Here is a 13,300-nt window from a genome sequence, read left to right as displayed (position 1 = left end):
GGCCAGCACGAGTATGAAAAGAGCCAACAGTTTACATGCCATGATGACTTCTCAGGGCTCTGTAACTTACGATGTATTTTCTTTGTGACATTGGCTTTGCCTCCTAAAGGTCCAATGAGAGGAATTGGAATAGCCTGAAGGCTGCAGCGCTTCTGAAATGAATCTGTGTCACATACCCCCACCACACACACACACTTTTTTTTCTTTACATGCAGAGGGAAGGACATGGGACTTAGGGATCTATTCATGAATAACTTATACAATGTTTACATGGGGATTTTTAGGAAGTTTGCTCAGAAGGGTTTCTGCATTGACTGCATGTAATTGGTATTCATCAGTCTGAGCTTCTCTGAGCAAAACAGGACACCCAATCACCATAAAATGTGAGCGGTCTGCATTCTAAAAGAACAGCAGAGAAGAGGGGATCAGACAGGTGTGGTGGAATGACCAGGTGGGCAATAAGAGCCTCAGAAAGGGACTAAATTGTAGAAATGAAGCAAAATGAGAGGTTTTCATGTTTGTTTTTAAATAACAATCTAAATGCCTTGGGGACTGGCACTGATTGCCCTGCTCTGGGCATGAGGTGATTCAAGAATCACACCAAAAAGAAAAAAATTGAATCCTGAAATGCTAAAAAAAGGAAACACATTAAAGGGTAAACGTAATTATGACAATTATATTGGCCTTATATAAGGCAGTGATGCCCAGTCTTTCTCGCTGTCGGAGTCACTCTTTCAATAGATTGATAGCTGAGACTGTACATATCTGTTTTTCTCTTTCTCCCCTGCGATCCTCTTATTATACCCCACAACAGATGCCACGTCTCCATTCTTTTCTATCTGCTATCTCCCCGCTCCTCCACCCACCACACCCCCATACACTTTTCTGTCTTCCTTTTACTTCCTCTTTCTCTTCTTCTTTCTTGTTTATTTTTTTCTGTTTGCTTTTAGCACCAATTCTGATTGCTCCCATGATTTTCACATGACTCAGAAAGTGGCTACGTGGGAGGCACCCATTGGTGAGCTTGTGGGACTAGGACATATGCTCTTGCAGCTGTTGTGAGAACAGAGACACAAGCTTGGGCCAGCGAACTGCTTCCTGAGCCTGAACACATGAGCTGCTCCTGTGATTAGGGACCACTGGAGGAGATGAAATATAAGGTGGCTTTCAAAAAGGTGCCACTCACTTTATTCACAGCACCCTTTTGCAGTGGGAAGTCTGAGTGGATCCAGAGTCCAACACCACTCTTCTCCTGTCTTCTCCCAAATGCCCACCCTGCACCAGTCATCCATAACTTTATGAAACACTGGTTTAAAGCATTTATTTATTGATAAAGTAGCCACAAAGAGAACAAAGCTCAGTGTTTCAGCTCGTCTGGGCCTCTTTCAAAAAGTACCACACATCACACACAGTAACTCTATGTGAACTAAATAAATTACTTAAGCCTTATCTACACTGTGTTCTTTTAGTTTTAGTGCAAACCCCTACAATTGCATTGGTGCAAAACCACAACACAGACATGATTTACATCAGTGGAACATGATTTGTACCAGTGCTTATTACCCAAGTGTGACAGTCTGTACCCCTATGTTCACCTCTTTTACAAGACTAGGATAAATTTTGTACAAAGTATGCCTTGTGAGGTATCCATATGAAAACTCATAATTTGCTGATCATTATTGTCCTGACAAAATATATGCGGAAGAATTGCATGTAAAGTTATAGAATGCCTCTGTATGATATTACTAGACATGTTCCAAGTCTGGGGGGAGCAGCCACAAACCAGTTCCCCAGAGACAAAAGGTTAGCCAATGCCTCAGCCAGGTGTCAACAAAATCAAATGGACTATTGCCTGGTTAAGTGTCCATTCTTTGGCAGGAAAGAGGATGTCAGTGAAAATCTACATTGTGACAAAGAAATAGCTGAGAGATCCTATCCACACAGACTTTCCATCTCCTGAACCTCAGCCGGCAAGGATTCTCAAAGAAGAGAAAGGTCTATAAAAAAGGGGAGCAGATACCCCAAATGATTCCTCCCTTTCTCTCTACTCATGGCATCAACAAGAATTGAAGAATAAAGGAAACAGCACTGGATTGTGAGAAGGATCCTGACAGAAAGGAATTCAGTCAATAAGACTGCTGGAACATGCGGTGAGAGAGACCTTTGCTTTGAATTCACTTAGTTTGTTAAGTTAGGCATTAATTGTGTTTTACTTTTATTTTCTTGTAACCAATTCTGACTTATGCCTCATTACTTGAAATCACTTAAAATCTATCCTTTGTAGTTAATAAACTTGTTTTATCTAAACCAGTATGCTTGGATTGAAGTGTTTGGGAAACTCCATTTGGGATAACTGGATTTGTTCATATCATTTTCTATTGCTAAAATGATGGATTTATATGAGCTTGTATTGTCCAAGAGAGAAGGGGGAAGTACAAGACATACATTTCTGGAGAAAATCTGGGACTGTAAATTTGCTGGTGTTGCTCTGCAGTCTAATGCAAGAGTGTCTGGGTACAGCACTCATATACTAAATGTGGAGTAACTTGCATGCTGGAGGCTGTGTGAGAGGAGACCAGGAAGGTCTCCTCTCACACAGCCTCCAGTGAACTCTCACAGCGAAGCAGTGTAAACAGTACCCCAAATTCAAGAACTGAGGAGACAAAGCTGTTCATTAGTCCAGACAGTATGCTTGGTAATGTCACACCTAGATTTAAACCACACTGCACAGGTGTATAGCATGTTTGAACAAGAGGTTTGCAGTGGTGCAGCCAAACCAGTGGCTAAAACCCAGCGTAGACAACACCTCAGTCAAACCCTTTCATTATCTGTAGTACTGGCATTGTGACTTCGACACATTTTGGGAGCCAAGAGCAATACTCCAAATCTTGAAATACTGAACTTTACATAACTGGGTTTCCTATAAATCTGTAAACACTACGTTCTCATTAAAGCATCCTTCACCACAGTTAAAAACAAACAAACAAACAAAAAACCCAACCAAGTGTAACTTGCATGACTTATACAGCAGCATTTGATTTTTCAATTAGGGCTGTCGATTAATCACAGTTAACTCACGCAATTAACTCAAAAAATGAATCACGATTAATTGCAGTTTTAATCACATTGTAACAACAGAATACCAACTGAAATTTATTAAATATTTTTGGATGTTTTTCTATATTTTCAAATATATTGATTTGAATTACAACACAGAATACAAAGTGTACAGTGCTCACTTTACATTATTATTTTTATTACAAATATTTGCACTGTAAAAGTGATAAAAGAAACAGTATTTTTCAATTCACTTCAGACAAAGTACTGTAGTGCACTCTCTTTATCATGAAAGTACAACTTACAAATATAGGGGGTTTTTTGTGACATAACTGCACTCAAAAACAAAACAATGCAAAACTTTAGAGCCTACAAGTCCACTCAGTCCTACTCCTCATTCATCCAATCACTGAGACAAACATGTTTGTTTACATTTACGGGAGATAATTCTGCCCACTTCTTATTTACAATGTCACCAGAAATTGAGAACAGGTGTTGCATGGCATTGTTGTAGCTGGCATCGCAAGATATTTATATGCCAGATGTGCTAACGATTCATATGCCTCTTCATGCTTCAGCCATTGTTCCAGAGAACACGCTTCCATGCTGATGACTCTTGTCAAAAATAATATGTTAATTAAATTTCTGACAGAACTCCTGGGGGAAAATTGTATGTCTCCTGCTCTGTTTTACTCACATTCTACCATATATTTCATGTTATAGTATTCTCAGATGATGAGTCAGAACAGAGTGGTGGATGTAGAGTCAGTGGAGCCCTGTGCTCAGCTTCATTTTTGCTCCCCCCCACCCTTGGGACCCAGCCAAGAAAAAGAACATTCTCTCTTATGTCCCCCATTTTTCATTCTCTTTCTTCAGCCTCCTCCTATATTATAAGTAATGGGAAGTAAATGAAAATAAAGTGAAGTACCTTGATTGGGGCAGGGGGTTGGGGTACAGGAGTGGGTGCAGGGTGTGGGCTCTGGGCTGGGGCAGGAGTGTGGAAGGGAGTGAGGGGTGTGGGCTCTGGGAGGAAGTTTGGGTGCAGGGTGCAGGCTCTGGGCTGGGGCATGGGCCTGGGGTGCAGCAGCGGTTGAGGGGCCACGCTTACCTCAGGTGGTGCGGCTCCCAAAGCGACCAGCACACACTCCTCTTGAAGTAGCTCCTAGGTGGGGGGGGGCACGGGATCGCTGCATGCTGCTGCCCACAGGCGCCACCCTCACAACTCCCATTGGCCACAGTTCCTGGCCAATGGGAGCTGTGGAGTCGGTGCTTGGGGCAAGGGCAACGTGCAAAGACCCCCTCCCCCAGGGGCCGCATGGACATGCCGGCTGCTTCTGGGAGTGGCGCAGCGTGGAGGGACAGAGGAAGCACTGAGGCAGAGGGACAGAGGCAGAGGGACAGAGGCAGACAAAGGTAGGACAGAGGCAGAGGAAAGGGAGCTGCCTTACAGGGAGTGCCCCTTGGGGGAAGAGGGACAGCAGGTCTCTGTGTGCTGCCTGGTGGGGGCAGCACGTGGAGCCACCTCCCCCTGCCACTGGCACACAGAGACATGCCAGCAGCCAGCCACTTCTGGGAGCGGCGTGGGGCCACCAGCCACGGAATGCAGGCAGCACTGCCTGCCTAAGCCCTGCTGCGCCACCTGCCGGGACTCAGGGGCATGTTGTCAGATGAAATTTGTCCTGCATTTTGGGACCCCCCCCATCATAGCAGATGACAGAACGAGGAGTAATGGTCTCAAGTTGCAGTGGGGGAGGTTTAGATTGGATATTAGGAAAAACTTTTTCACTAGGAGGGTGGTGAAACACTGGAATGCGTTACCTAGGGAGGTGGTAGAATCTCCTTCCTTAGAGGTTTTTAAGGTCAGGCTTGACAAAGCCCTGGCTGGGATGATTTAACTGGGAATTGGTCCTGCTTCGAGCAGGGGGTTGGACTAGATGACCTTCTGGGGTCCCTTCCAACCCTGATATTCTATGATTCATGATTTGTTTCACAGTAAATCCGTCTCTGTCAGAACATGTTGTTCATTTTAAGAACACTTTTGCTGCAGATTTGAAAAAACACAAAGAAGGTACCAATGTGAGATTTCTTAAGATAGCTACAGCATGTGACCCAAATTTAAAGAATCTGAAGTGTCTTCCAAAATCTTAAAGGGACGAGGTGTGGAGCATGTGCTTTCAGAAGTCTTAAAAGAGCAACACTCCGATGCAGAAACTACAGAACCAGAACCACCAAAAAAAGAAAATCAACGTTCTCCTAGTGGCATCTGACGCAGATGATGAAAATGAACATGTGTCGGTCCACACTGCTTTGGATTGTTATCAAGCAGAACCTGTCATCAGCATGGACGCATGTCCTCTGGAATGGTGACTGAAGCATGAAGGGACATATGAATCTTTAGTGCACCTGGCATGTAAATATCTTGTGACACCGGCTACAACAGTGACATGAGAACACCTATTCTCACTTTCAGGTGACATTGTGAACAAGAAGTGGGCAGCATTATCTCCTGCAAATGTAAACAAACTTGTTTGTCTGAGTGATTGGCTGAAGAAGAAATAGGACTGAATGGACTTGTAGGCTCTACAGTTTTACATTGTTTTATTTTTAAATGCAGTTATTTTTTGTACATAATTCTACATTTGTAAGTTCAACTTTCATGATAAAGAGATTGCACTACAGTACCTGTATTAGGTGAATCGAAAAATGCAATTTCTTTTGTTTTTTACAGAGCAAATATTTGTAATAAAAATAAATACAAAGTGAGCATTGTACACTTTATAGTCTGGGTTATAATTGAAATAAATATATTTTAAAATGTAGAAAACATCCAAAAATATTTAAATAAATGGTATTCTATTATTGTTTAACAGTGCAATTAATCGCACGATTAATAGCAATTCAATTTTTAATCACATGATTAAAAGCAAATAATTTTTTTAATTGCTTGACAGCCCTATTTTAAATCCAAAGAATTGGAGGGAAGCAGTGAGGAGACGTGGATTTTAGTTTGAATATACTGTGCAGTGAGCTAGAACGACTTAGAAACATCCAGAAGCAGAATGTGGCAGTTACTAGACATGGTCACTAATTCTTTCTGAAGCAAAGAAGTTTTCACTGAGGGCAAGCAGTCTTGCAGTTTCTACACATACTCACCATCTGAGAGTGGCCAATCAGAGCTCTCAGGGAAAGGCTGCAATTTACAGGAATGAAAGACAGCTCTTTGGACTCAGAAGTTGATTGATGCAAGATCAAGAGATGTGTCTGCTGTGAAGGCTCAGTCCCGATACAGGATACAGATTTGGATACAGGATACAGATTTCCTGTCTAACCAGGAACGAAAGAGACCAGTCAACTATTACCCAAAGGACTGGAATCCTGCAAGCTGTAAAAATGCCCAGACTTTTGTTAGCTGCCAAGGCTCAGAAATGTTTGGCAAAGAACTGAGATGCTGCCATTCTTCTCAAGCTCTGAAAAATCCGGATGATATACATACATACATACCTATTATGGCAACACTAAAGAGATTGAGAAATAAGCTCTGAGAGAAAATGAAAGGATTATATATATTTTAAAGTACAGAACTGTGTTATATTTAGGCCTGAATAAAGACTGGGAGTGGCTCTCTTGATATTCACCCCTTCTTGTCAACTGTTGGGAATGGGCCACACCCACTCTGATTGAATTGGCCTCATTAGCACTGACCCCTCACTTGGTAAGGCAACTCCCATCTTTTCACGTGCCGGATATTTATACCAGCCTACTGTATTTTTCAATCCATGCATCTGATGAAGTGGGTTATAACCCACGAAAGCTTATGCCCAAATAAATTTGGTAGTCTCTAAGGTGCCACAAGTACTCCTCGTTGTTTTTGCTGATAGAGACTAACACGGCAACCCCTCTGAAACATGTCACCATGCAAGGCACTGAATTTATCCAGGCTCTACTGCAAGATCAGTAGATCTTGCCTCCATCAGTATGATCCATCAGTATGATCCATCAGGATCAGTAGATCCTGCCTCCATCCTTTCACTGATGGGGTGTCTAAGGGGACAGGGAGGAGGGTGTATTTGGGTGCATTTCTGTGGCATCTTTTGCTACAAACAAAATAAACACAATCTTTTTATGTAAGAGCCAAAAAAGAGGCATTTGAACAACAGCCAAAATCATAGCTTCCAGGTTGCTTTGTTATTTCCCCATTTGGGAACCAGGGACAGGAACAGCCAAGCCTGTGGTGTCTGCAGACATGGCAAAAACGAGACCTGAAATTCCCCCCAATCCCTCTAAACACCCTACAAAATGCTGTTTAACAGGAACGTGAAGGTTGCACTCTGACAGAAGCATAGACTCCTTCACCAGAAATAATGCTGCTAACAATGCTGACACCCCTACCCCTCCCACAACCACTAATGACAATGGCTGCAGCTCTTGTGCCATCATCTTCAGTGCCTCAATCACTTACAATACTACCGCCTCCCACCATCAGCACCAATGAATTTGTCAGTATTACTGCTCCTGATTCAAGTCCAGCCAGCAGCCCTTTTTAAACACCTTTGAGCCCTTCCTCTGTCTCTTGCACATTGAAAATTTCAGCTGACAGTCTATTTTTTAAACATTCAAGTGCTAGCTTTTAAAGCATTTGATGTCTCTAGCATTTCAGCCTCTTACTTCACACCTCTTGGTCGTAGGGCCAAGTGACATGTGAAGAATTTCGTTTGGTTTGCCAAAATATTCTTTGTTTTCTTTTCACAAGAATTCACCTCAATGCCCATGTTTGGCTGAAATGGAGTGAAACAAAAATAAACATGGTACAGCACTATCAGCAGATATCAACACAGTGCATATGCTGAATTGCTGAAAGACAAAGCATTTATCAGCCTAAAAATGTTTTTAAAAATGTTTAAACTGGACATTTGCCAGAACTGTTTGCTAGCTAATTCAGACCTGGAGCACAGACCCTTAAAATGTGCTGTTTGCAAGACCTTATCAAACAGAGATATTTTTTCTCTTGCTTATCTATATGTAACTTTTTTAGAATCAGAAAGCTGTTATATAAATTAATAATTATTATTCAGATCAAAGTTATGTATGCTATCCCTGTTACAAAAATAACAGGCTTGTTGTGTTGCACTTCACAAGAATTTGTGGCATTGTTAAAAAAAAATAGAAGGAATCAATGAGGCTAAAAGATAATGGGAAAAACCAAATCAAACCAATTGTTTCACCGGCTGTTTACATAAAGTGGTCATTTCTTTCCTGTTTGTAAAAGCTGATCACAAACACAAGTACCTCAATCCCCACACATCTCTATAATGAATTATGCATTTCCCTAATGGGCATGAAGTCTAAGAAAACAAGGTGCCATTGTTAATTTGGAACACAATAAATTCAGGGAAAGAAATGGCTCATTATCCTAGTAAACTGAAAAAATATGGCAAACCATCTATTAAATGTTAAAAAATACTGGCCAGATCACTTTCTCCCATGAGCCAGGGTTTGAATTTAGGACTACATTCTGCCCTCAATCGTCATCTGATCTCCCACTGATGTTAACAGAAGGTTTACACAAAGGACAAGAATGAAATTCAGCCTATAGTTAGCAACTGAAGTTTACTTATCATTATTTGTACCTTGTTGTCAGATTTGGGTAAATATGCTCCCCTTTAGAACCATGCCTATTTCTACCCTTTGCTTAATGCTGACATTTAAATCCCAGTTTGATTAAAAGGAAGTGCAAGATCTCACGCCCCTCAGAGTCATTATTTCAAGCTGTCTGCCCATTCAGAGTCAGCACTGCATCGGCTGACAGTTCATATTTGCAATGGTCTGGGGCAAAAGGTGTCAACCAAGAAGGCTTAGATACTTTATTTTTTTCAGCCTAAAACTAAGGCCAAGATATTCAAAAATGACTAGTGATTTTTTGGTGCCCAAAGGGGGAGCCCTTAAAGAGATGTGATGTTCAGAGTTTGAGTGTTCTGTACTTTTGGAGTTGTCTCAAGCTGGAAACCCCAAAAAGTTTGTCACTTTCGAATGTCTTGGCCTTAGTTCTGGTGAATGTACCGTGCAAACCACACAAATACATCAAACAGGCCAGGAGTTTGACACCACTGACATAGACAGATAGAAACCTAGAGGGAGGGTGAAGATAAAAGTAATACCTGTCCTCCTATGGGGCTAAATCCTCCACTGGGCTCAGCTGTTCACGCCAAGATAGAACCGTGTAAATTGTAAATTCTGCCAAAACAGGCAATGATCAAGTTCAACATTCACATAAAATCATTGTAACTAACAGTCCAATTTACCACACACACCTGGGCTCTTTAAAATGCATTTTTTTCTTAAATATGTCTACAAACACTATGTTCTTTTGACTACAACGTGCTTCATCCCATTCTTATTCCTTTGTGGTCCATATTTTTAGATATTAGCTATTTCTCTTTTGCTCTTGATAGGGCATTTTGACAAAAATCTTAATAATATGACAGGAAAAACTGTAACTGGAAAATACACTTATTTAAGATTTGATATCTCCTATCAGATTGAACAATGCAAATACAACACAGATAAACATCCATGGATTGGAAGAAGGCAGAATTGCAGTGAATGCGGGTGCTCATGAACTGAGGAATCTGGTGATTTGCTGAAGAGCCAAATTAGTTTGACAGTTCAACACCTTAGTGGAAATGATAGTCTGCTCCCATCTATAATTTTTATGAGTCACAGCTAATGCCATAATCTTATTTAAATTCATTCAAAACTGATTTTGAACCCAGATGGTGGCTTGATTTTCTGAGCTATTTCACTCTCATTGCTAATTGTCATACAGTACAGTTCAGAACAGTAGTGTCATTCATAGGAAGATAAAGTATCAGGCTCACATGATGTTCATGGGGAATATTAAAGCATTGTTTATCCACTCCGTGAGAGTAATTTTAAAAATGATATTGCCGGAAACTAATGAACCTTCTTCTAACTTATAGAACTTGATATTGCATGAAGAGTTTTAAAAAGTTATGTGGAGGGTGGGGAAAGAGTTCATAGGTGCAAAGAGGGTGCACATCAGGGAATGTGAATACTAACTTGTGGATGCCCTTAAAACTTGAGGAATTTTCCAAGTTGAGTGTGGGCAGTGCCAAAATTTTGAAAATTTGGCTGCTGCCCAGAGTGCCTAGACATTCCAACACTAGATAAGCACTTAGCTTCAGGGATTTTCAAAAGGCAGCTGTCAAGTTATATTCTAGTACCCAGCTACTGCTCTGTCCACATGTTGCCAAAGGCGCTGCTCTTTGAGCCTAGCACTCATCAGGAAGCTAAACAAGTTTTATGTGGTGACTGCCAACACCACCGTTCTGTATTAGTAGGCTTGCACATGGACTGGCAAAGACATAACCCTTCACCCAGCATTTGCAGTTAACCCTCCACAGGAATGCAAAGACAAACTGTTCCCGTAATGTGTGCAGTAGAGCTGCACAAATAACTGATTTTTTTGGTCTGCTGGCAGTTCTGAAAAAAAAAATTGGGTCAAATCAAAAAAATTTCAAATTTTTCAGCAAACCAAAAAGTTGAAAAAAATTAATTTCAAGTCAAACGAAAGGTTTCAAAACACAGAAAGAATCACTTCATTCAGCCCACAACTAAATGCTTTGTTTTGATTGTGACCATTTTTTAAACTTTTTAAAAATAAAGTTGGAGGCCATTTTGAAAAGAAAAGTAGTTTTGAGTCAAAAAAATCAGAACATTTCATTTAGAAAAAGGTTGACATGAAATATTTTGACGTTTTCAATTTTTTTTCCATCCCCAACACGAACAGTTTGGCAAAACCGATATCAATTTATGAAACATTTTGGTGTGGCCAAATCTATTTTTTGTCAAAAGAAAGTTTTGGTGAAATTTTTTTGCCCAGCTCGAATGTGCACCTCCACAGCCAGCTTAGTTCACCTCTGACCCACTGATACCTTGGCCCTGTCCCTATTAGTGACTCTACAGCATCTGATCCAACTCCTGAATGAGGAGAGGGAGAGCAAGAGAGCTACCTACTAGTGCCAATCTCTCTCACCACATTGTTTGGGATAAGGGCCCCTCCAAGAAGACAGCTGCTGTAAAAGGGAAAGAACAACACAAATCAGAGAAGTAACCCTGCAGTGCAGCCAGGGATCCACTCTCCATGCCCTTCTCATTGTAATCGCAGTCAAACTGACTTTTTGTTTTTGCTTGGCCCAATGGCACCATGATGTTACTGAAGAGGTCATTCTGCACCCTACTCATGACAGTGTGACTAATTTAACCCTTACTCGTCCCCTCTTCACTGGTCACCTGCAAATTTTTTGTCAAACTGCCTTTGATGGCCCTTATTTTGGTTACTGGGTATGATCCAGCTCCACCAACTCCATCCAGCACCTTTAACCCAGCAGGTCCATGGTCTCCTCAGCCCCCTCCTCATCTTCATTCTCCTGGTTCCCTGAGTGTCCAGATAAATGGCCAGCTCCATTTGGGGCACAGAGTGGGCTGCTTATGCCAACACAAGGTTTTGAATATTCTAACAATAGGGAGCACGGTCCAACTAGTTCATTATGTAAGGCCAGACCTGCTGATGGGGGGTAGGGGAAGAGGGGGCAATTGCCCAGCGGCCTGGGCAATTTAAAAGGACCTTGGGGGCCCCAGTCCCGGGCCCTTTTAAATCACCTGGGCAGGCTGCAGGGCTGTGGTATCAGTGGTGGCAAAGGCAGCTGGGAAGGCATGTGGAAGCCCTGGCTGTGCCGGAAGAGAATGCCCAGCAGCGTAGCCAGCAGCAGCTCTGGTCCATTGACTGTTCTGCCCTGGGGCCCAGAATTGTTGTCGGCGGGCCTGTGTAAGGAATATCTTTTCACCCACGTAGAGATCATTGAAATCACTGAAACTCCATGTGAGTGTTGTCTTCCAATAGATCACTTTGTAGGACTGGAGCCTCAACCTGTAACTGAACTTCTACCAAATATGACTCACACCACCTTTCATTTCTTTAAGGAAGCTGGCTCAACCTTCCTAGCTCATTGTGCTGTGGGCATTCATTTACCATTCTGACATAATCTAGTGCTGCACTGCATGATGCAGCTGATGTTTTTGTCAGCGTGAGGAGTGCAGTGCAATTGTTACAGAAATCATCTAAGAAAAGGAGACCTTAATATGTACCATCTGTTTTACAAAAAACCTCAATGTGGTAATGCATTTGCAATACCAGAAGCAATATCTCTAAGACATGAAATGAACATATGTTGTGTAAGAGCCTTCAGGCTGACACTGAAAAAGAGAAAAGATAGTACTTCAAGGCAAATATTGTCCCAATAGAAAGACTGCCAGAACCAATATGGCTCAGTCTATTGACAAGTCTCTGGTGAACAACATCATATAAAGACTTGCACATTGTTATGGGTTGTACAGCTCTATGCCCTGTTTTTGTTTTTTTTTAGCTTAGGAAAAACGTAGAAAACACCTTCACTGTCACACTGGCTATTCTCCTGTTCCATATCAACAGATGTCAGATGAAGACGTGCTGTCCAGTATTCTTTGATTAACCAATTTAAAAAATATGTCTGTTAAACTCACACTGGTTTCTTATGCCAGACTAAGCAAGCAGTGTGTTTGGAAGGAAAGAGAAACTGAAAGAAGATGGTTAAAAGATGCTTTCAAATACATTTGTCTTTTTGCTGTTAATATGAATACTTTTTGTGTGTGAAGGGGTTAAAGGTCTCTCTCTACTTTGATACTAAAATTAAAATGGTACTGCAGCCACACTCCTTTCTTCATGAAATTACATGATTGGCAATACAGAGCTAACAATGATTTTGTTTTAAAGAACCAAATGAAATCCTGAGTTATTTTCTTGTCAGCCACACTTTCAATAACTATAATGTAGCAACCATAAACCTCTCAGAGAAAATGCAAACAAAAACTGTTGTGTTACATTATGTAGATTTGGCAAACTCTGCATAAAATTTTTTCACTATAAACCAAATTTTGACCAGTCAACCAAAATTGGACAAACTCACCTAAAAATTCTCATAACTAGTATTCTGCCAGAAGGGTATTTATCTGGTAATTTGAAAGTAATTAGACAAGAAATTCATTAAATATTAATATATGAGACTTTTTTCCTCTTGCAAAGGTTTCTTAACTTTTTAGGTCAGAAATAGCTTGGTCCACAAACTCCATATTTAGTTTGCTGTGATTGTCCTCAAGAAGGACTGGTACCTTTGACCTCATCTGGAGA

The sequence above is a fragment of the Caretta caretta genome, chromosome 1 (assembly GCF_965140235.1).
Source record: "Caretta caretta isolate rCarCar2 chromosome 1, rCarCar1.hap1, whole genome shotgun sequence".
Taxonomy (NCBI): domain Eukaryota; kingdom Metazoa; phylum Chordata; order Testudines; family Cheloniidae; genus Caretta; species Caretta caretta.
This window is presented reverse-complemented; position numbering follows the sequence as displayed.